The sequence below is a fragment of the Myxocyprinus asiaticus genome, chromosome 41, assembly GCF_019703515.2.
Source record: "Myxocyprinus asiaticus isolate MX2 ecotype Aquarium Trade chromosome 41, UBuf_Myxa_2, whole genome shotgun sequence".
NCBI classification, from domain to species: domain Eukaryota; kingdom Metazoa; phylum Chordata; class Actinopteri; order Cypriniformes; family Catostomidae; genus Myxocyprinus; species Myxocyprinus asiaticus.
The window spans coordinates 34,569,409-34,592,163 of record NC_059384.1 but is presented as its reverse complement, the minus strand read 5'-3'; the positions used below and the strand labels follow the sequence as shown (position 1 = coordinate 34,592,163).

Below are 22,755 nucleotides of genomic sequence, written 5' to 3'. Positions count from 1 at the left end.
CATGCATGACTTAAGGGTTGCGTGCGAACTTGCAAAAACAGATCCTTTTCGAAAGGACTGTGTTACTTTTTCCACTTTGTGACAAGAATCATGACACAACCTGTTAAGAGTAAAAAAGTTTAATTAATTTAATTTCTCTAATTTTATTTTATTTTTTCTTCTTAGTTAATTTATTTATTTTATTATTGATTATTTAAGATTTTATTATCACAAACTGTAGGTACAATTTGTTAGAGTAAAACCAATTCACCAATAAGAACTTACAGTAACTTACCAGACAAGTTGTTTCATACTCTTTTTACAAAGTTTCATTGGATGTTTGCATTTTGAGCAGGTAATTTTTCTTTCAAGAAGTCCTTTCTTCATCATCCATTTTACAAGTTGTTTTTTTTTTTTTTTTTTTTTTTGGTGACCACTTGCCATACAGCAAATTGAGAAGTTTGTTTTCTAGACTCATTATGTTGTTCTTCAAACCATTTTGTCCCGCAAAATCATTTCGTCCCGCCTTCCTGCCAATGAAAATCAACTTCCTGTTTTAGTGCGCGCATTCTGATATATCCACAACGCAAAAGCATGGTCACGCCTTGAGTCCTGGAGAATCAGAAGTGTTCACGCCCACAATGGTAAGATTACAATTTGTTCTTCTTTTGCGTAATGTACTTTTGAAAAATATATCCATTTATATCATAAGCTGGTACGATTGTCATTACTGCAATACAAGTGGTTCACAAACTGATGCATTTCCTAATTGGCCCAAGCTGACGGTTACCATGCTTAGATTAGTTTAACGTGTCGCTCGTGAAAATGGGCGATATGAGAACATTTTACCATTAGTATTAGTATATATATATATATATATATATATATATATATATATATATATATATATATATATATATATATATATATAAGATATTGTCGTTGTTCCAAAATACACCGCTTGAGTTGGTACAAGATAATGACGACTTACTGAAGATTATCTTGCCAAATAAATCAAAATGATATATGGAGTTAAAATAATTGTATTACTTTGCAAAGGGATTCCTGTCTCAAATGACACAGTTAATGTGCACTTGTTAGTGATGTTTGTTAACAAATATTTCAAGTGAAGGAATCGCTCTCATTCACTTCCATAAAAAAAAAATCATAAAAGATACTCTTTATTTGTCACCACCTTAATAGCATAAATATGTAATATGAAGAAAATGAAATGTTCACACAACAAATCGGTGAACGAATCTAAACAAATCCTTGTAGTGAATCGATTCACGCTAGAGATGAGCTGTCAGTCAAGTAGGGAGGTAATGCATTATCTATCATGCCACTTTTTATAAAATTTTCTGAATTCTACAGTGCAACTGCCATTCTAAGAGTTTACATTCTTTATTCTCAGAATTTTGAATATGAGTAGCTACTATGTGTTCAGCTTCTATTCATTCACTGTAACTATGCTTTTTCCCCCTCATTATTCTTACAGTCTAAAAGAACAGGCAAACGTAAAAACGTGAAGGTTGCTGCAGAACTAACTCAACAGCTGGTTAGTGAGGATGGTAAGTTTAGTTTTGCAGTACTTCAGCAACACCAGCCAACAGTTCAATCCAACATCCACACTGAAAAATGAATTTATATATTTTAGTGATGCCCTTTTTTCCATTATATTTTATTTAAAAAATGAAAAATAAATGGTTAAATTAAAATTCAAGTGACATTAGAAGTAATAACTGCAGATTACAATGTAACTGGAGGAACATTACAAATACATATTGAAACAAAATGCCTAATATGTTGTGTGGAACAGAATAACACACTGTCAGGAGGTAGAAAAAGATACAGAAATTTACATCATCTAATCCAGTGGTTCCCAACCCTGGTCCTGGAGCACCCCCAGCACTGCACATTTTGTATGTCTCCCTGATTTAACACACCTGATTCAACTCATTAGTAGAGACTGCAAGACCTGAATCAGGTGTGTTAGATGAGGGAGACATACAAAATGTGCAGTGCTGGGGGTACTCCAGGACAGGTTTGAGAAGCACTGGTCTAAAGGGTAACCATACTGTTGCTTGATACAATTATATGTTAACACTTGATGTAATACTTCAGTATTAGGATTTTTTTTTGTTGTTTTTTTTGTGTATGATATATATATATGTATATATATATATATATATATATATATATATATATATATATATATATATATATATATATATATATATATATATTTTTTTTTTTTTTATTTATTATTTTACAACATAAAGATCCAGCACCAGGAAAAGCATCCATGGCAGTAGGAATGAGCTCACCAGTTGTAAAAGTTGAGGAAAATGCTACAACTGGTGGTAAGTTTTGAAAATGCTATTTTTATTAGTAATGACTCAATTCTTAAGTACTGAGTTGATTCACATATATCTTGTGCAGCAGCATGCAAATTATCTGTAAGCAGTTGCTGAAGGTTTATACTGCATTGTCTTTACAGGAGAATCCCCAATCATGCAGCTGCTTAGCGAAAAGAATAAATGGCAACAAATCTGATAGCGGACTTGGAAAAAGAGAGATTTCCTTTGGAGAAAGTTGAGTGGGACAACCTCTGGAAGCACATCCAGAAAACTATGTAAGGGCTCATTTTAGTGTTCTTAAGGGCTTTTTAGTATTCCAAAGATCTATATAAAGCTTGTCATAGAAAAATAAATATTGTAAATGAGTTTTTTTATTGTCTGTGTTTAAAAGCTACAGAGATAAAGGAACTGTTGCCTAAAGTGTTGAGCAGTAGTTCCTGCAGCTCATCTGAAGATGACACCAGTTCATCCAGTGAGGAAAAAGTAAAAAAAGAAGAGCCATAGACAGAAACATAGAACTGGTCGAGGTAAGAATAATGTTTATTATTAGAAATGATACATCTAAATTTTAATGCCATTACATTTGTAATTCACACCTCTAACACACGTTACATTTGTACAGTGGTGCTGATAATTGAGTTTGGATCTTCAAGTCCAATAACTAAATCAAAAGAATCCAATTAAACAAATAACACAAATGTTACATTTTCACTTATGAGCAAAATATGTGACGCTATATCTGGCAGAGACCCAACTCTCTTTTTACCTTCTACCCTTTACCTTACAACATCTTTCCTCACCTGTTTTCTGAGTCTTTCAAATATGAGCTGTCAAACATTTCTGAAATAACGTTTCAAAATCCTATAAATTAACTACAAATAACACACAGCATGTGTTCACAGAAACTGCACATGCAGTGATGAACCCTATTGTATCGTATTTGATTTCTAAGGCCTCTACATGATCAACATGATTAAAACATTCCTGAAAATCCTGTTGTACACAATCTGCTACATGCCTTCTATCGTCTGATTGATAGTTTATACTTTTTTTTTTAACAAGGGCCTTTTAGTATAATTGTAAAAACATTCATTTTTAGAAAAATGATGTTAAAATGTGAGCATCAAACGTGATCCATCAGGCTTTTAAGGAACGTTTATTTATTCATTTCCCAATCATTATTGTTGCATTACATTGTTTTACCCCACCACAATTAAAACTACAGAACTTTGATCATTAAACTAAGCATTTAAATATCATCTTGCTAAGACATTATGGTGAGATAGTCACAACTGGTATTTATATATTTACATTACAAGCATCAGAATATCATCTTTTTGTCCATATAAATATCAACATCTGCACCAAATTGCAGATTTGCAAACAAATTTTTTTTTAACTCGAGTATGTTTTTTTTATTTTTTATTAAATCATAGCAAGTAGAGCTACATGATTGAATCGAGACTGCAATCTTAACGATTAAACACCCACGTGATCTCATTCCTAGACGACAATTCGCCTTTGCACTTGTCAAAGGTTTAGTAGACAATCGCAGCGATTCGAATCCGCATTGGCGCTGCTGCTGACCCAGAGAGAGCAGTTGTCATGTGTAGGTATGAAACCGCTTTGTAAACAGTCTTTTCAACCACACAGTATCATTATTTCTGTCTTACAATAATTCAAATTATCACAGAAGCACTGGGATAACAGTTTATAGTTCGGATATGTCTATGGTAGCGATCAAAATGGAGTAAATCACCTTTTGAAAGTAACCTGACACTTCAAATAAAGATTTTATCAATTACATCGTTACAGGTGGTGACAAGTGACTAAAGTGTATTTGTCATTGAATCATTCATTCAAAAATGCTGATTTATCCAGTAATGAAACAAGTGAAGTCTTTGAGTCATTGAATCATTCAAAATTCCTCAATCTATTTTTAAAATAATTAATTCAAAATAATTAAATATTTTTAAATGGACTGCAGCAATTAACATTTTATTCCATTTAACAAATATTCCAGTAAACGCATTCAGTTTTTTTCAAAGAGAGTGTAAGCAGTTTTAATGTCAGTAGGAGTAGTTCTGTGTATGTAACCATTTGGCACATAGACTGCTGTGAGTTTAACAGTTCTCAAATTTAGTCAACAGTCATTTTTGTGGTGATTTGTTGAGAAATACAGAATTTTAATTTCAATTGGTAACAATTACTATATCATGATGTGTATCATTACTGAGCAGTGTTGAGGAAAGTTACTTATAAAAGTAGTGCATTACAATATTGCATTACTTCCTTAAAGTAAACACTTATGTTATTTCCATAAGTAACTCATTACAATATGTTTGCGTTACTTTTTCTCAGCTGGGCTTCCTTGTTTTTTTTTTTAATAGCAAAAAAAAATACAAAATTGGCAAATGTAAAGACCCTTTAACACCAAAAGTGAAATAAGATGAAGAAAATGCAAGTTCACGCCTGTACAGTAGAGGGCGCAGCTCAAACCTTTCAGCTGTGCTGCCATTCTGGATTGCAGAAGAATAGGACGCAGGAGAAGTTTAAAACTCTTCAGCAATAAAAACCAAAAAAGTCTAAAGTGTTTGAACATTTTTGCTTATTAGTATGGTTGAACTGGATCGTCAAAATCAGCAGCAAAGACATTGGATAATAAAGTGAGAAAATAAAGTATATTTGTGCTATTTAACATTTAATTATTGCAAGTTTGCGTAATATTATGAGGTTGCATTTCACAGTTTTTATTAATTGAGGACTACCAAATCTGTTTTTGTGCAAGCGAGATGAGTAATTGCATACTCCCATTAGTCTAGAACTACAATAAGCATCATGTTTACACGGCGCACACAACGACTCTGCACTTTCTCCCGATTTCTCTCAACATGGGGACAGGAGAGCGGTCAGTCAATACATGGGAAACCGCTTGTTTTTAACTTGCATTACTTATTTGAAAAAGTAACTCGGATATTTTGTTGTAAATTTACAAGTAATGTGTTACTTTACTAGTTACATGAAAAAGTAATATGATTACTTAACACGTTACTTGTAATGTCTTAACCCCAGCACTGTTACTGAGATTGAAAATAACTTGTAGTGTGTAAGATTTCGGTCATATGATTTAATCCCACAGTGAGCCGCCAGAGATAACTGTGGCAAGTAACTAAAAACTCCATTTTGGTGTTTTGAATGTTTTATATCCTTTTCTCATTAAATGTTTATTTGGTCCATTGACAGTTTTATTTTGTTCAGCCAGAAAGCCAGAAGTTATTAAATGCTACAAAGAAGTACTGAAGACTTTCAGGAAAGTGAGGACAATGTCTGCAGCCTTCCATCGACATGGGGTAGACAGAGGAACTATTGCATCCATGGCTTCAATTGCAGAGCTTGCAATTGCAGATCCTGGTTTTTACCAAGAGATAAAATCTGACAAGGAAACTCTTCTTGATTTTGCAAAAAGGTGCAATGCAATGATGTCTACTACTACAAAGCAAAAAAATAGAAGATATGAAATAAATAAATGAGCCCCTGCCCTTGCAGCATAGTTATAATTAAGGCTTGACTGATGCTTGATGTCTGACCTTTACTTGTTTAAATTGCAAGGTCTCATTTCACTGTCATGTTCTGTTTGGAATACTCATTGTTCTGAGCAAACAAATCTGTAATGTGCAGAATTGTTAGATTGTGTTTAACTATTACAGACCTCAATCCATTATTCTTATTACTCAGTGTTCACTGAGTAGTGTTTTATATTGAAAGGTAATTGTCATACTCTTGGTTAATTCTTACAGTTCTCGTCCGCTTATATGATAAAGAAAACAAACATATGCTCCAGATATTTTCATTTCACATTTGTCTGAGTAATCTCCCTATAGCTTTTTTTTTTTTTTTTTTTGTCTATAGTATAAAACAATATATGGCATTATCCTTTTACAGGATTTTATTTGCACTGTAATTTGTGTTCAACCAGCAGTTGAAATAAGTTATTTCTGTACTTGTGTCCTTATTTTGTGACCTACACATGGGTCATTTAACTTGCTGTATTTGTTATCCAGTGACCTTCATCTGTATTACACTGTATGTTAATTTTAAGTCAGCATAAGCAGTAATTGAAAAGCAGCATTATTCTTTAGTGGTTACTGGAAATTATTTTAGAACAGGGAGTCAAATTGTCTTCATTAGTACAGTATTAGTGGTAGTTTAGCCATAATTATTGGCTTATTCTGGTCAATAAACTTGATAATCACTCAATAAGTGAGGCTTCATATTGTTCAGTTAACTTAATAGATGGTGAATCACAAATATAAAGTATATCACTACACAAAAATAATATATGGTTTAAGTTGTAAATGGCTAAAAGGTGTTTACTGTACATTCAGTTAATTGTTAATTACTAGCTTAATTTTGCTTATCGTATAAATGTGGATCTTTCAAATATGCTCTTACTATGTTAAGTTAATCATTAATTACTAGTGTGTTCATGCTTAACTAATGCATAATTCTGGACCCTTAAAATAAAGTGTTACCACACTTTTTATTGATTCACACATTTGAAACAAATGCAAAACATAGATTCATAGAATCAACTATAACCACCATTATTCCCTTTTCCCCCTCCCAATTCCACCCTAACCCTCAACAAATATCCCTGTGGTCACAACTTGAGTTACAGGCAAAGAACAAAGAAATATATATAAAAAATAAAATAATCACACACATTTAAAATTGCACTTCTCTCTCCACTGCCCCTCCCTGAGAGTCCTCCAAAAAGGCCAAATAGCAGCCCCATTTTTTATTGAACAAATCTAAGTTGCCTAGCCTTCTATATGACAAATCATCTAATGCCGCTACCCTGCCCCTTCTCTGTGCACCACTCTTGAAATGAGGGCACTCCAGTCCACTTCTAAGAATGATCTGTCTGCCGATCATAACACTGGCTAGGACCCAATTTTTTATGCATTTATCCCCTGTATTAATGACCCACGCCAGCACGTGGGTGTTTCTTTAAGACCAAGCCTATACAATCTAGAGGGGGTCCAATAGAATCGATGTAAACTCTTAAACTGCATAAGGTGCACCCTTGCATCTCTAGATGTAGACTTTATGTTTTTTAGAATCCTAGCCCACACTCCCTCCTCCAATACCAAGTTTAAATATTTCTCCCATAATCTCTTGAGAGAAGTTGAAGCTCCATCCCCCAGACTCTGAATTAGTGGGAGTAATACACTGATGCCTCATGACCTTTTCCAAAAGCAGTAATCACCACTCCCAGAGTATCTGCCGCTCTAGGGGGGTGTATACTATCACAAATAGTACAAAGCAGGTGGCACAGCTGTAAGTACCTGAAGAATTGAGACCTGGGAATCCCAAAATGTTGAACCATATTTTCAAAGGATCTCAGCACTCCAGTCTCATATAGGTCACCGAGCGTATTAACCTCCCTCACACTCCACTCTGTCCAGCAGAAAGGGGACTTATTAATACATAATTTGGGGTTCAGCCATATGCTTGAAGCAACATTTAAATAAATGTCTGAATTAAACTTTCTAGACACTTTTGTTCATATTGCATGCAAATGCAAGATAACATGGTGCAACTTAACTTCTCTGGTTAGTTTGATAGAAAGGCTTTACAATGGCGAAATAGGGGCAAGAACTTCCTGTTCAATACAAAACCAGGGAGGGTCTCTCTCAGGTGGAAGCGACCAATGAGCCAAATGTCTCAGACCGAATGCATAATAATAAAACAAAATCTTGGGTAGGCCTAGCCCACCTTTGTCAATCGATCTATGAAACTTATTGAAGTGTAATATGGGATGTTTACCATTCCAAATGAAAGACTTCGCTATGCTATCATATTGCTTAAAATAAGAGAGGGGGACATCTATAGGGAGAGATTGTAGCTGTAGTTGAATTTTGGAATACAATTCATTTTAATAACATTAACCTTCCCGGTCATAGATAAATGTAATGAAGCCCACCTGCTCACATCGCTCAAAAACCTTTTTATTAAGGGGTCAAAATTAACTCTAACTAAATCACACAAATTTGCTGGGAATAAAATACCCAAATACATAATGCCCTGTTGGGGCCACTGGAAGCCATTACCGGGCAGTACGATGTCAGAGCCAAAGTTTCAGATTTAGACCAATTCACTCTGAATGCTGGCAAGGCATAGATCTAGTAGGTTCAGAGACAAGTAATAAAATATCATCTGTGTAAAGCAAAAGCTTATGCGCCACACCTCCCGCCACCACCCCTGGAAAATCATCCTCCTTTCATATCGCGGCTGCAAATGGTTCCAGGGCAAGACAGAACAATAAGGGTGAAAGAGGGCAACCCTGCTGGGTGCCCCTATCCAGAGTAAAATAATCTGAAATTAATCCATTCGTTTAAACCGCCGCTACTGGGTGTCTATAAAGTAACTTAATCCACCCAATAAAAGTATTCCTGAACCCGTACATTTCCAGAATCCTAAAAAGAAAATCCCATTCTACCATATCAAAGGCCTTTTTGGCGACAAGCAAGATGGCAGTGACCGGAGTCTGATCATTCGCTACTGACCACATGACATTAATGAAACGCCTAATGTTATCAGAAGAGTTACAGCCCCGAATAAACCCCACCTGATCTATATGTATAAGAGATGTCATAACTTTACTTAATTGGTTAGCCAAAATTTTTGGCAATATTTTAACATCTAGTTGGATCAGGGAAATTGGATGGTAACTATTACACTTGGATCTTTGTCCTTTTTAAGAATCAGACTAATCCAAACTTGTGTCATGGTTGGCGGAAGCTTTCCATTCTTTAATGATTCTGTATAAACTTCTAGCAAAAGTGGAGCCAGTTCTGTAGCATAAGATCTAAAAAATTCAGCAGCAAAGCCGTCTGGCCCTGGAGACTTGCCTGTAGGCAAGGCCTTAATTACCTCGCCAAGCTCCTCCAAGTTTATCTCAGAATCCAGAGAATTGTTTTACTCAGTCGTCAGTTTAGGAAGTTCAAATGGTTCCACAAAGTTTCTAATATCCTCTTCAGTAGACGAAGATGTGGATCTATAAAGATCAAGATAGTATTCTTTAAAAGCATTGTTAATATCAATGGCTGAGGTGAATATTTCACCACCAGCAGATTTCACTGAGGGAATGGTAGAAAAAGACTCTCTCTGTTTTATATATCTAGCCAGAAGTTTTCCTGCCTTGTCCCTCGACTCAAAGTATGAATGTCTTGCCCTGAATAGCCAAAACTCCACCTTCTGTGACAAAATAGTTTTATATCTGTATTTCAGTCGGGTCAATTCTCTGAGGCCATTAGACGACATTCAGTGCTTCAGCTCTGCCTCGGCACTTTTAATATTCCCTTCCAATTCCACAAGTTCTTGTGCTTTGGATTTTTTGGTGAATGTGGCATATTGTATGATCCGGCCCCTAAGAACCGCCTTAAGTGCCTCCCAAGCCACGCCCACAGAGGATACTGATTTCAGCCTTTAGAATTTGGTGGAATTCAGGATTTTGCAAATGTGATACATAAAAGGGCCAACTATATGATTTCTTTTTCTCCGTATGTGGCAACACCTCTAAACACACCAGGGCGTGATCTGAGACTAAAATGTTTCCAATTGAGCAATCAACAACAGATGAAATGAGGGACTTAAATATATATATATATATATATATATATATATTTATAGAGTAAATCTTATGGACTGATGAAAAAAATGTATAGTCCCTACCAGATGGGTTAAAAAGTCTTCAAATATCTGTAAGACCAAGATTTTTATACATCCTGTGAAGCATCAGTGTTGCTCTAGGAGGCTTGCACACTTTTGCTTCACTATGATCAAGGACTGAGTCCATCAAAAGATTAAAGTCTCCTCCCCATATTATATCATGAGGGATGCCAGCGGCTTGCAACCTCCCTTCAAGATCTATAAAAAAGCCCTAATCATCAACGTTAGGTGCATAAATATTAGCCAAAATAAGACTTTGTCCCTGAATTTCAGCTAAAACTATAATGACTCTACCTAATTTATTTTTACACCGTTTGAGACATTTGATTGTAGATGTTTACTTATCAGTGTAATATACCAGCACTATAAAAAAAATGGCCACTCCATAACTTCCCACATTTTTCAGCTTCCTGCGGGGAAAGCTGCGTTTCTTGAAGAAACACTATAGCATATTTCTTACGCTTAAGAAGAGAAATAACCTTCCTTCTTTTTATGGGGTGCCCCAACCCATTCACATTCCACGTGTAGAGAGACAATCCACTCATATTAACATTTTACATTTTGACATAAAAAAATAGATTGTGTGTCAAAAACAAAATTATAAAGACCACATTCCAACATTAGTGCAACCATTAGAACCTGAACATCCCCAAAAAACAGAAAAAAGACAAACGTGCACATTAACCCCTTGCACAACAGCGCCAACTGGTGCCCATCCCTCAAAACTCAAACAGTCCATGTATGCCTATGAGAGCCCCCATGACAACTTTGCCATCAGATTACTCAAGTCTGGTGTTTCTATAAACATTTTATAAAACAGAATTACATAGCAAAAGATAATCTATAAAACAAACTCCAGCCAACAGGCAGAATAAACAAAGAGTGTGTAGATTCATCCATTGAACTGTCCTGAAGGTGTGTTACTCTACAAAATAAACTCCAGCTGCTAGGCGGAACCAGCACAAAAAAAGGTGCGCAGATTCTTTAAACAGTCAAGCAAATGTTCAGTGAGCCAGTCCACTCAGCTGCAACATGAGTGCAAACAAATGACTTAATCACTCAAATGTCTTTGCAAGAAATACTCCACAAAACAAACTCCAGCCAAAAGGAGGAATAAGTACAAAGAGCATGTAGATTCATCCATTGAACTGTCCTGAAGGTGTGTTACTCTACAAAATAAACTCCAGCCGCTAGGCAGAACCAGCACAAAACAAAGCGCTCAGTTTTCTCAAACAGTCAAGCAAATGTTCAGTGAGCCGGTCCACTCGGCTGCAACGTGAGTACCACAAGATGACTTACTCACTCCATTGACTTTATGAAGGACTTCGCTTGCTGTGGGCATGTGAATGTTTTACGGCCATCCTTAGCATCTATTCTCAATTTGTCCAGAAATATCTGTGCGAAAGAGACCTTCCATTGATGTAAATGTTTCATGCATTCCTTGAATTGATCACGTTTCTCTCTTGTCGAATTCGCAAAGTTTGGGAACAAGAAAATGCTGTGGTTCTTCCAAGAAAGCCTTCCTTTACTCCTCGCCTTGCGTAACACAAGCTCTTTATCGGATGATCTCAGAAATTTGGCCAGAATTGATCGGGGCCTGCCTCCCTCTGTGGATCGCATAACGGGAACCCTGTGAGATCGCTCAATTTCCAGCTTATGGCCTGCTATGTCGAGCAGATTTGGAAAAGCCCATCCAGGAATTTCACCATATCCTGTCCCTCTTCGCCCTCTGGAATTCCGACGATACAGATGTTATTCCGCCAGCTACGGTTCTCCATGTCATCCAACTTCTCCCAAATACGCTCCAAATCCATCTTGGTCGCTAGTGGATTAACAGATAATTCCCTCTTTCTCGACATCCCCCACTCTTGTAACCACATCAGTAAACTTCGCCTCCATGGTGGTGATCTATTGACGTATCACAGCAAGATTCTCCAAGTCAGCAATGACCTTCATCAGCATTGCCGACATGTTCAACATCTCTCACCGCATTTCTCACACTTCCCCGACTAAATCGACTCCCTGGCTCGCGGCCTGCTCAGGGGCATCATCTTAAGCACGTAAGTGTCTTTTAATGTCTCCAGAGCCTGAGGATTTTGAATTCCTTGACATATTGTCCTCCTAGAACAGTTATGGAACAGTTTTCTTGATATATCTGATCTTCGACAATAAAGGCATTCCACTGCCAGATGCTTGGAAGATACATTCATTTTTATCACTAACTTTGTAGATCTCCCTGGATGCCCGACATGTTTGTTTGATGTCACGCACCTGCATCTCAGCAAAATTGAAGTTCATTTTTATCACTATCTTTGTAGATCTCCCTGGATGCCGGACATGTTTGTTTGATGTCACGCACCTGCATCTCAGCAAAATTGAAGTTCATTTTTATCACTAACTGTACATCTCCCTGGATGCCCAACATGTTTGTTTGACATCATGCACCTGCATCTCGGCAAAATCGAAGTTGAAGATTTCCGCACTAGTTTCCAAGTTGGAAGTCAGACTTCAAGTGGCATTGCACTTTTCCTAGTAGGAAGTTTGAAATTTCAACTTTCCAAGTTTAATGGAACACAGCATTATACCCTGTCTACACCGGATGCGAGCGGTGCATCGCGTCAAAAGCAATAGAGCTCATAATAATCAATAATGTTGTCTACACTGGATGCGTCCATTGCAGCGCACCGTGTCGTGCCGACCGTAAATGGGTGTCCCGTTCCATTTTGCGTTGCACACGCTACTACTGCCAACAACACAAATAAATGGTTTAGAATATTCGTGTTGCAACGTCCAGTGTAGACAGCCTCAAGCCGTTGTGTCGCATTGTGTCAACGGATGCGTCCGGTGTAGATAGGGTGAAGAGCATTGGAATTTTATCATTGTGAAATTATACTGTATGTTGGGGTACAATTTTGTCATCGTGACATGATATGTTGGAGTGCGATTTTCAATTCATTTGAAATGAGCAACATTTATTCACAGTAGTCAACGTTTAATCTGTTGTTTTCTGTATCCATTCTGCTCTGCTGAATTGACTTGTTTCGTTCCGGGTGTATTCAATGTCTTCTGTTCACTTTGTGTGGATAACAGAGCCAAATTTAAGCTTTTTTTCAAGGATCATGGTCCCTTGGCGTCCACAGTAACACATCCGGCTCTCAACTTGTTCTAACACATTAAAAAATTGCCACCTCGAAAAGCGTTATGACAGAGGTTTGACATCAGTGATGTGAAACGCCATAGATGAAGTTAATCCCTGCGTCCAAAAACGCATACTGTCACAGTATGTACTGTATTAGATGAAGGACGCACTTCTCGGTGGGTAAAAAAGTACATTCTTTAGGTATGCAAGCATGTAGTATGAATAGATTTTGGAAATATTTAATCCAGGGACATGGGCATTGTCCTTTGATCCAATTATATGATGTAAGAACAACAACCATGGAAATAAAAAGCATCATTTAAGCACAAGAAACAACCTTCTTGGTATACAGTATACATCACTAACAGTTGAGAAGAGCCATCCGACTTGCGCTTTATCGCCATTCTTTTAAATCCAGCGTTTTGAATTTGATGTCTCAAATCCGGGGGATTATGGGTTCGGAAAGTGTCCAGTCGATCCGTATTTCAGAATTTCACTGGAAATAGTAGGTCATCAGGGTATTTCTCGCTTACTGCTTCATGAATACTGAGGATTCGGACATACTACTCCATTGGCATACTATTTAGTTGCGCAGCAATTGCTTACAAACTCTGCTCCATCTATTCCAGGTTCTTTTGGCAGCGGAGAGAAGAACTGCTGTCTATGAGCGCTTAGCATAAATTGAGCTGAAAAATTACCAAAGTTATTTTTGGTAAACCGGAGTTGAAACAGTGCATTTCCTAAAGATTATTGGAGATTTTGACTACTTTGAATTTCCATCAGGATCGGTTGATCGGGATAAACTCAGGGTTTGACAAATTTTATGATATTTCATGGATCACATTGTTATCGTGTCTGCTCTAATGAGACCCACTTACCCAACAGCTGCTGTTGGTAGATTTCAATTTTTCACAAAGGAATCGCACAAACTACAATCACAAACTACAGTTTTAATTTCCAAAGTGCAATCACTGTGACAGATATAAGGCCAAATATTACAATGATCTTATATGAACAAAACCCATGGAAGGTCTAACGGGCAGGGACGGGGCTACATGGTGGTCAGAGGTGGCACCGGCCCCCACTGAAATCCAATTGGCCACCCCAGGTTTCTCCCCACCAGAGAAGGACGGATTTAAAAGGACGCTTGGCAGATTTGATTGGATTTTTCAAATTGATGGAAGAAAAGTTTGGAGCGATGTCTTACACGGCCAATTATTTTTTAATTATGAACTAATCCAAAATCATGCATTATTAATAAGGATGTGCATGGTATTCAAATACCAAAATCACTATTCGGTTATTCTGCACGTTTAGAAGGCTTCAACCCAATCTGAGTCCGATGGTATCCAACAAACCTACAGGTTTTGGGCCAGGTTCGGGTCAGTTTTTCAAGTAGGCTATAGGGCGAGTTACTGGCTGTTCACACGTGCGTCAAGGCCATGTAAACATGCACTAGATGGATGTCTTTGATCGTTGTGCCACATCTCACTTTTTCAGCGTGCCGCGCAGGACTGTTGCATATTTTTAGACACTGTGTCAAGTTTAAAAGAACTTTACTATTTATAAATGCATCTCAAGACACCTGTTTTACAATTTGTTGTGCAGGACCGTCACATTTTTTAAGACACTGTTAACTTAAAAAGAACTTCAATATTTATAAACACATCTCGGGACACCTGTGTTCTGTTTCACCATTTGTTGTGCTGTATCAAGCTTTTTCAGCGCTGGTGTCACAAATCGACATTCTGATGACGTTCAGGTTGCAAAGAGGACTTAACGTGACTGTTACACATGATTCCAGATTGTTTTTCACCTAGCAGTTTCAGCACTTGATAAAGGGTGAGTCAATGTTTTTTCCCCCTTTTGCTCTGGTGTGCAGACAATAATTACACAAGTTAAATGCTGAATCATTTAAAAATCAAAGCATCCCGAAGAAGTCCTATAAACCGTATCATTCGCTGCCTCATGGAAAGCATTTTCCATTTATTAAGAATAGGCCTACTATGTTGCAAGCAGTGACTTTAATGTGATTTTATACATTTATCTATGTATTATGCTATTTAGGCTCATAGCTCACTGCACTTTATTCCCTGATATCTGAGATTGTGTTTGACGCATCCGTGGCAATAAACGTTCTTTATTCCCGAGTCCCGACTCCCAACAAATAACAGAATAACCGTTTGTGAACTCTCGTGGTTAACCAAATATTACAAAAGGCTATCGTGCACAGGGTATTAAGGCATCTTTCGCTTTATCCTTAAACATTAAATGCATGCAGGACCTAAACATTTTGAAGTCCACTATTCTGTTGCACGAATTCTGTCGCTTATATGAATTTAAACCATCAGCTTTGTACACAGCCAGGGTAAACTGCACCTTATCTCTGTGTTTGAAAGCATTTTGTAAATTAAAGGCTGTTCTCTGTAGTCCTTCAAATAAACATGCTGCACCTGTGAGACGCAGATTCCCAGAGTGTGCACTCGAGTGTCTGTGCTCGCGCTGCTGTCGTCTAGCATGCATTCGGCCGAACAAATGGTATTTCACATAAGGCTGACATTTACGTGGATTTATAATAGATATCTCAAAATAAATAAATAATTTAATTAGAGCTCGGGGCCTTTGGGTTTAGAGGCCCCTGGGCAACGGCCCAGTCGGCCTGGTGGTCAATCCATCCCTGCCACCAGATGGCTCGTGATTGGCTTGTTTTTATGCCAGTCAGTTTTTAATGGTTTCTGGTGAAACTAACGATTCAGAAAGAATTTCAGCTCTCGGATCTAGCAACTTTAATGGACATTGGATGGAGGCCAAAACATCAGGGGCTAAGAGTATTCAACCATAAATAGCTTGCTGTGACAGTACCATGGTATTTTTATTTAAACTATGTTAATTAAATAATACTCCAAGGTATCTGAAGTATTTTATTACTCTGAGCTATTTTCCATCTAAGCATCTGTAACATTTTGAATTTGACACAGATTTTTTTTTTTTTTTTTTCACTTTAAGGTGCTCTATGAAATCAAACTAAATTTAAGTAACACCTTATTTCTATGAGATTAGTTATGATACTTGAATAATTTTTTGATTGTAAAGTAAAGTGGACATATGAGTACACCACTTCACTGAGTTGAGACTGTGCTAGTGAAAGTGTTTTTTTTCCTACTCCATAACAGATATTTTAACCGTTTTTTTATTAGGCTCAATGGTTTAATTAATTAAGTAATCTTTAGGAATATTTTAAGTCAGACAAGGCCATTATTTATTAAACATCATTCGTACAGATCATATATTACACAGGAGAAAAACTTTGTCTATAAATGTCCCATACATCTTGGAGGTCCAGATTTTAAAGCCCTTTATTTACTTGCCCTTATATTTGCAGTGCAATACCATAAGCAGGTAAGACCATGGATGGCTTCTTATTACATTTGTTAGCTTAATGTAGCTAGTCTTTACCTCATCAGTGCTGTTTAGCCACTTGAGATGTTTGATTTCCTCCACAGAGGAAATTCAATTATTAAGGATCGGTTGTATCAAGTGACGCAGGATACTCAGACAAAGGAGGATACAACCCAATTTTTAGTACCGAAGAGCCGTAGGGAAATGTTATTCCAGATGGCTCATTATAATCTGGTGGCGGGTCACTTAGGGCAGGAGAAAACACTAGACCACCTGATGGGCCATTTCTATTGGCCGGGCATTCACATGTTCGCAGGTGGTGTGCGGCATGCCATGAATGTCAGTTGGTGAATCCCGCAGCCACCTCAAAAGCACCCCTTTCCATTGATCGAGGTCCCCTTCGAAAGAAATGGCATGGACCTTGTCAGGTTATTAGAGCGGACAGCACGCGGGCATCGCTTTGTGCTGGTTCAACATCTGAACACGTAGTGTTGCAGAGGCACTCTTCAGAATAATCTCCCGAGTGGAGATTCCGAAAGAAATCCTCACTGATCAGGGCACGACGTTTATTTCACGTACACTACGTGAACTGTACAAATTATTGGGGATTAAATAGATTCGGACCAGCGTGTACCAACCCCAAACGGACGGCTTGGTCGAACAATTTAATAAGTTTATGCACTAAGACGCTTGAAATTGGGACAAGTGGCTCGAGCCCCAATCATTTGCAGTACGAGAGGTCCCACAAGCCTCCATGGGGTTCTCCCCATTTGAATTACACGTGGCGTGCTCGACGTCCTACTGGAAAACTGGGAGGAGGGATCTTCAAACAGCAAAAACTAAATTCAATATGTTCTTTACCTGAGAGGAAAACTCCACACACTGGGGTACACAATTTGCTCCAGGCTCAAGAATGTCAAAGCCGGCTGTATAATAGGGATACTTGGCTACAGGAATTTACACCGGGAGATAAAGTCCTTGTATTACTACCCACATCGAGCTCTAAATTACTCGCCAAGTGGCAAGGACCCTATGAGGTCACACGGCGAGTTGGGGAAATCGATTATGAGGTGAAACGAACGGATAGAGGCAGAGCACGTCAGATTTACCACCTCAATCTCCTAAAACCATGGAGAGAGGTGGAGGGAGGAGCTCAGACTGGAGGTGAACTTAAAAGCCACCGATCGAGTCACCCCGGTAACTTGCGGAGACCACCTCTCACCGTCACAAGTTATGGAGGTTGCCGGGTTGCAAAGAGAATTCTCTGACATGTTCTCGCCTCTTCCCTGTCATACGAATCTCATAGAGCACCATATCAAAACGACCCCAGGGGTAGTGGTACATAGTCGTCCCTACCGACTACACGAACACAAAAAAAATGGTTCGGGAAGAATTAAAGGCCATGCTAGATATGATGAATCCCACAGTGACTGGGCCAGCCCGGTGGTGTTAGTTCCGAAGAGCGATGGCTTGGTCCGGTTCTGTGTGGATTATAGAAAAGTTAATGCGGTGTCTAAATTTGATGTGTATCCAATGCCTCAGATTGATGAACTGCTCGATCGGTTAGGCACAGCTTGCTTTTATTCGATGCTGAATTTAACGAAGGGATATTGGCAGATCCCCTTAACTTCCATGTCCTGTGAAAAGACGCATTTTCCACACTGTTTGGATTACACCAATCTGTGATGCTTCCGTTCGGTTTGTTCGGGGCCCCGGCTACATTTCAGCAGCTCATAGACAAAATACTCATACTGCATGCTGCTTATGCCACTGTCCTGAGTTCGTTGAGACGAGCGGGACTCACAGCAAACCCAAAGAAGTGCGCAACTGGGCGGGTGGAATTACGGTATCTGGGCTTCCACTTGGGTCACGGGCAGGTGCGGCCCCAAATTGATAAAACTGTTTTATTCGGTTCCTTACCGAGATAAAGATGAAATCAGATCAACTTTGTGATTCTTCTCCTGCAAGGCAAAGATTAGGAAGGTGAGATTTCTTCTTCTATTCTTTTAATTTCTCTGTTGATTGATTGTTGGTTAAGTCTCGTGAGGTATATTCCTTGGTGTTAGTTTTCTCAATTTCAGCTGCAGATGGAGAGAGAACAGGCGAGAAGCAATAATCTCCTAATCTGAGGACTGATTGGGCGTGATCAGTCCCATAAATTTGACGTATTGTGGGGTGAGAAAGTATCAAATCTTAGAGATCCCAAGAGGAAGATAAGGGATATGGGAGTAGCAGCCTGAGTTTTGGTGTGCACCAATTTGAGATTATCGATAGTTCGCAATAGTTTTATATTGCATGATCGATAAGGGATGAACCTGACTGATAGGTTCATTTTGGATGTACCTCCATTTATGAGAAGCCATAATCAAACAACAGAGAACCTTGCAGTGTGTGTTTTTGCAGTGTTATTTTTAAACAAAATAATTAAATGCAGAATTTTTAATTCTGATCCAGAAAAGCAGATGAGAGGAATTTGGTATAATTCTCTGATTATGCAACTGAAATTGTAATACCCGTGATACAAGATACAAATAAACAATATATTAGTATATATTGAAATAAACAAATTTAAATTTATTTGAGATTTACATTGTGTTGTTTAGTGAACAAGGTAAACAATTTTGTTGGAGTTGTCATAATACCTACTAAAAATGGCTTTTTCAATGGAAAAGGGAAAAACTACAGATTGCTGTTATTTTTAGATTGGAAAAATTTAAAGGAAGCCATTGGTGATGCTTTGTGAGAAAAGCACTGTAATGTTGCACTACAACTTTAAGAAAGGACTCCCACAATCCTTGTTGGTCTGATGCTGAGCATGCAGCAATGTGCCTATAATACTAAGAGGAGTAAAGAGCATTTGTTCTTCGAACTATGTTCTCTGTCTGAAGTCATTACAAGCACTATATAAATATAACTTTTTATAATCATCTCTATTCTCACTGTTCAAGAACAACTGTAACTGGTTTTAAACAAATCATTAAACTGTTAATTGGGGGGAAAGAATCAGAGTGGAGAGAATTGAAAATCCTCCCTCTCCTCTCAGTCTCAGTTTGCTCAGTTTCTGCTTGAAACACAACAGCAGGGAAAATAAAGATAAAGATAAACTAAACACAGGGAAATCTCTAAAGCCCTGAGAGGGAGAGTGTTGTTATGGTCTGATGCTTATATTGCGAGGGCCTATATTTTGTTAGGATTTTCTTTATTAATACTGGTGCACAACTGAATGTAATGTGATTCCATCAAGTTATCTTACAAAAATATGCAATGACATCAAAGTAAAACTTCAACGGTTGAAGATATTTTACAATTGCAAAGATATGCTTAAAAAAAAAAAAAAAAAAAAAAAAAATTGCTGTTACAAAATTAATCAAATCTCCGCTAGTGGAGTGATGTAAATTGCTGCCAATTCAGGCACAAAATTAAGCTAAATTCCTGAGATTAACCTTCTGTACCCTTTTTACTGAGGAATTTTATGAGTCTGCAGGCTGTGTATGTACGAACTGTGGTTTATCTTCGATGGCCTTCAGCATTAAGAAAAACAGCTCTTCAAGGGTTATCTGGCTCTTGTTCTTTCACACTTTCTCAACTGGTATTTTTACAAATTTACCCTCACAATCAAATGTTTTTGATCCTAATTTGAGAGAAGCAGGTTGGTTCTGTTTTGGGCATGGATATTTTGAATCAATTTGAAGCTGACATTTTACTAACCAAGGTAAAATTACTAGATGCCCATTTGCCACACCAATTGCTATTTGCAACAAATATGGCATTCCAAATCTGACCATCGCTGCCATTTCATCAAAAGAAACAGAACAAACTGATTCGGCTATAATTCAATACCTTTCCACACTTTTTCCCATATTGTGGTCAAAATCAAAACTTGATGTAGGCCTTTGGAAAACTGAACCGTTAAACATTTCAGGCCCACACCATCCGCCCATGTTCCAATACCCCCTCAGACGAACCACAGAGAAGGCTGCACAGGAAATTGTTAACGATTAGTTATAATAATAATAGTTAGTAATAATAGATAATAGTTATCGATTGACAATCGATTATACTTTGCTAAATTCTGTGACACCAAAAATGACTCTTATCTTTCCAAATCCGACAACAATTTTGAAAAACGTCAGTACAATCAACATCACTATTGGATTTTGGTCATGTCCAAACAGATCAGAAGATCAACATCGATTTGCGTTCACCTGCAACGGACAACAATATACCTAGACGAGATTGCCACAAGGGTATCATGATAGCCCATCTCTGTTTCATGGTGTCGCTCCATGCATTATCAAGGCAATTGTAAATGTTTGCTCGCCATTGGTAATACTGCAATGACATTCTTCTCGCTTCGCCTGACAAGGGACGTCGTTTAGCTACTTTGACCTCATTGTTAAGGTCGCTTTATGAGGCAGGGTTTTTGCTAAAGAAAAAGAAAGCACAACTCTTTCTCGCTGATATGATGCTTTTGGGACAGTGCGTTGGCTATGATGGCAGAAAACTGCTACCAGACAGGGTCATGGCAATTGCTAAATTAACAAAACCAGCAACAATCACAGGCCTCAGATCAGTTATGGTTCTTTTAAATTTCAGCCACATTTTAATTCCTGATTTTTTTTAAATTTGGCCAGAACCCTTACTTATGCCCTAAAATGAGTTCTTCCAGGAACTGCTCTTCTAGAGTGGACTTCGGAGATGGATGAGTCCTCCCTCCTCAAAACTGCCCTCGCTTCCTCTACCACCTTACATCACCCTGACATGTCTAAACCCTTCCATCTATGGACTCATGTTGGACAACACACTTATAACTGTGTGTTGGGTCAATCCAAAGGTGACAAAAACTTTGGTATCTTTGGATATTACTCCACCCTAATTCCCTCCTCAATGAAAGGCCAACTGCCTTGCTTGCTGGCTCTGGACTGTGCAAAATGGGCTTTGAAAGCCACTGAGCCTGTTGTGGGGTACAACCAAATCATCCTCCACACACCTCACCACTTTCTCTGCCTACTGGGGGAGACAAAGATGAAGTCTATCTTCATCCAATCAAAGATGTGCCAAGTGGGAAACTATCCTCACAAGCCCACAACTGACCATCTGTTCTGATAACAAAACAAATCTACAATCTACAAATCATCTGGGTTATTGATGTTATTTTCCATCTGCTGGATCACCTTGCATCAGTAATCAAACGATGTCTGCCTTCTGACGAACAACCCAGGGGATCATGTCTGGTCACTATAGCAGTGAAATACATTTTAAACTTTGCACGTATCGACAGGAGATATCTCTCGCACAAGAGTAGGAGCTGGTTCAACAAGTTGAACTTCAAGTTCAACATTGGACGTGACCGAACTCCCCCCTGGTGGTTTATGTATGCCACAACCACCGTGTTGTTGGATTGGATAAGGATGTGAAAGCCCTGGATGGATGGTCGGAAGGCTCTCAAAGCTAGAAAGACTGCGAGTAGCTCTAGACGATTTATGTGCCAGGTCATTTGCACACCAGTCCTGGTGCCATAAGCAGGACATCTGTCGCACAGGCCATGCCCGTCTGACAGAATGTGGACATTTTCCAAGTGGTTAATACAGCCAGACAGCAGTGTGATACCACAGGACATAAGTGACCATGTCGCCTTGAGTGAAATGTCACCCTCTTGAGCGAGCATTGGAGAGGTCTTATGTGTAGTAGCCCCAGTAGGTTGATGGCTGCTATGATGCCCAGAGACCGTTGAAAAAGCTTCAGTGGAAATGCCTTTCCCAGCTTGAAGGTTCTCAAGCACCGGAGAATAGATTGAGTGCGATCCTCAGTCAGGGGTGTTTACATAGCAATTGAGCCGAGTTTCATTCCTATTAATGACACCTGGCGATTGGGCTTCAGTATGCTTTTTGACTCTGACTTTGAGTCTGAAATGCTCCAAATGTACAGGTACCTGTGTTTGCAAGCTTGTTCCCCTGACTATGCTAAAAGCAACCAGTAATCGAGGTAGTTCAAGATGTGAATGCCATTCAGCATTGTGAGCACTGCATCGACACATTTCTGTGAAGGCACTCATGACATCACTGAACAGGCCCTGTTGAGACACCGGGGCATCCAGCAACAGAGCTTTGTAGCATATCTCTGTCAAATTAAGCTATAGATGCA

General features: G+C 38.4%; 1 long non-coding RNA gene across 3 annotated transcripts in view; it reads left to right on the top strand.

Moving 5' to 3' along the window:
• The first annotated feature begins 566 nt into the window (after positions 1-566).
• LOC127431878 (uncharacterized) overlaps positions 567-22,755 on the top strand; it is a 28,861-nt gene continuing 6,672 nt past the window's right edge. The window contains exons 1-6 of one of the 3 annotated variants that reach the window (XR_007895662.1): positions 567-623; positions 1,478-1,550; positions 2,262-2,342; positions 2,480-2,614; positions 2,731-2,866; positions 5,602-6,771. This is a non-coding gene — a long non-coding RNA (uncharacterized LOC127431878). Of the gene's footprint in view, positions 624-1,477; positions 1,551-2,261; positions 2,343-2,479; positions 2,615-2,730; positions 2,867-5,597; positions 6,772-22,755 lie in introns of those variants that run through there. The other 2 variants (XR_007895663.1, XR_007895664.1) reach the window with 2 other exon arrangements.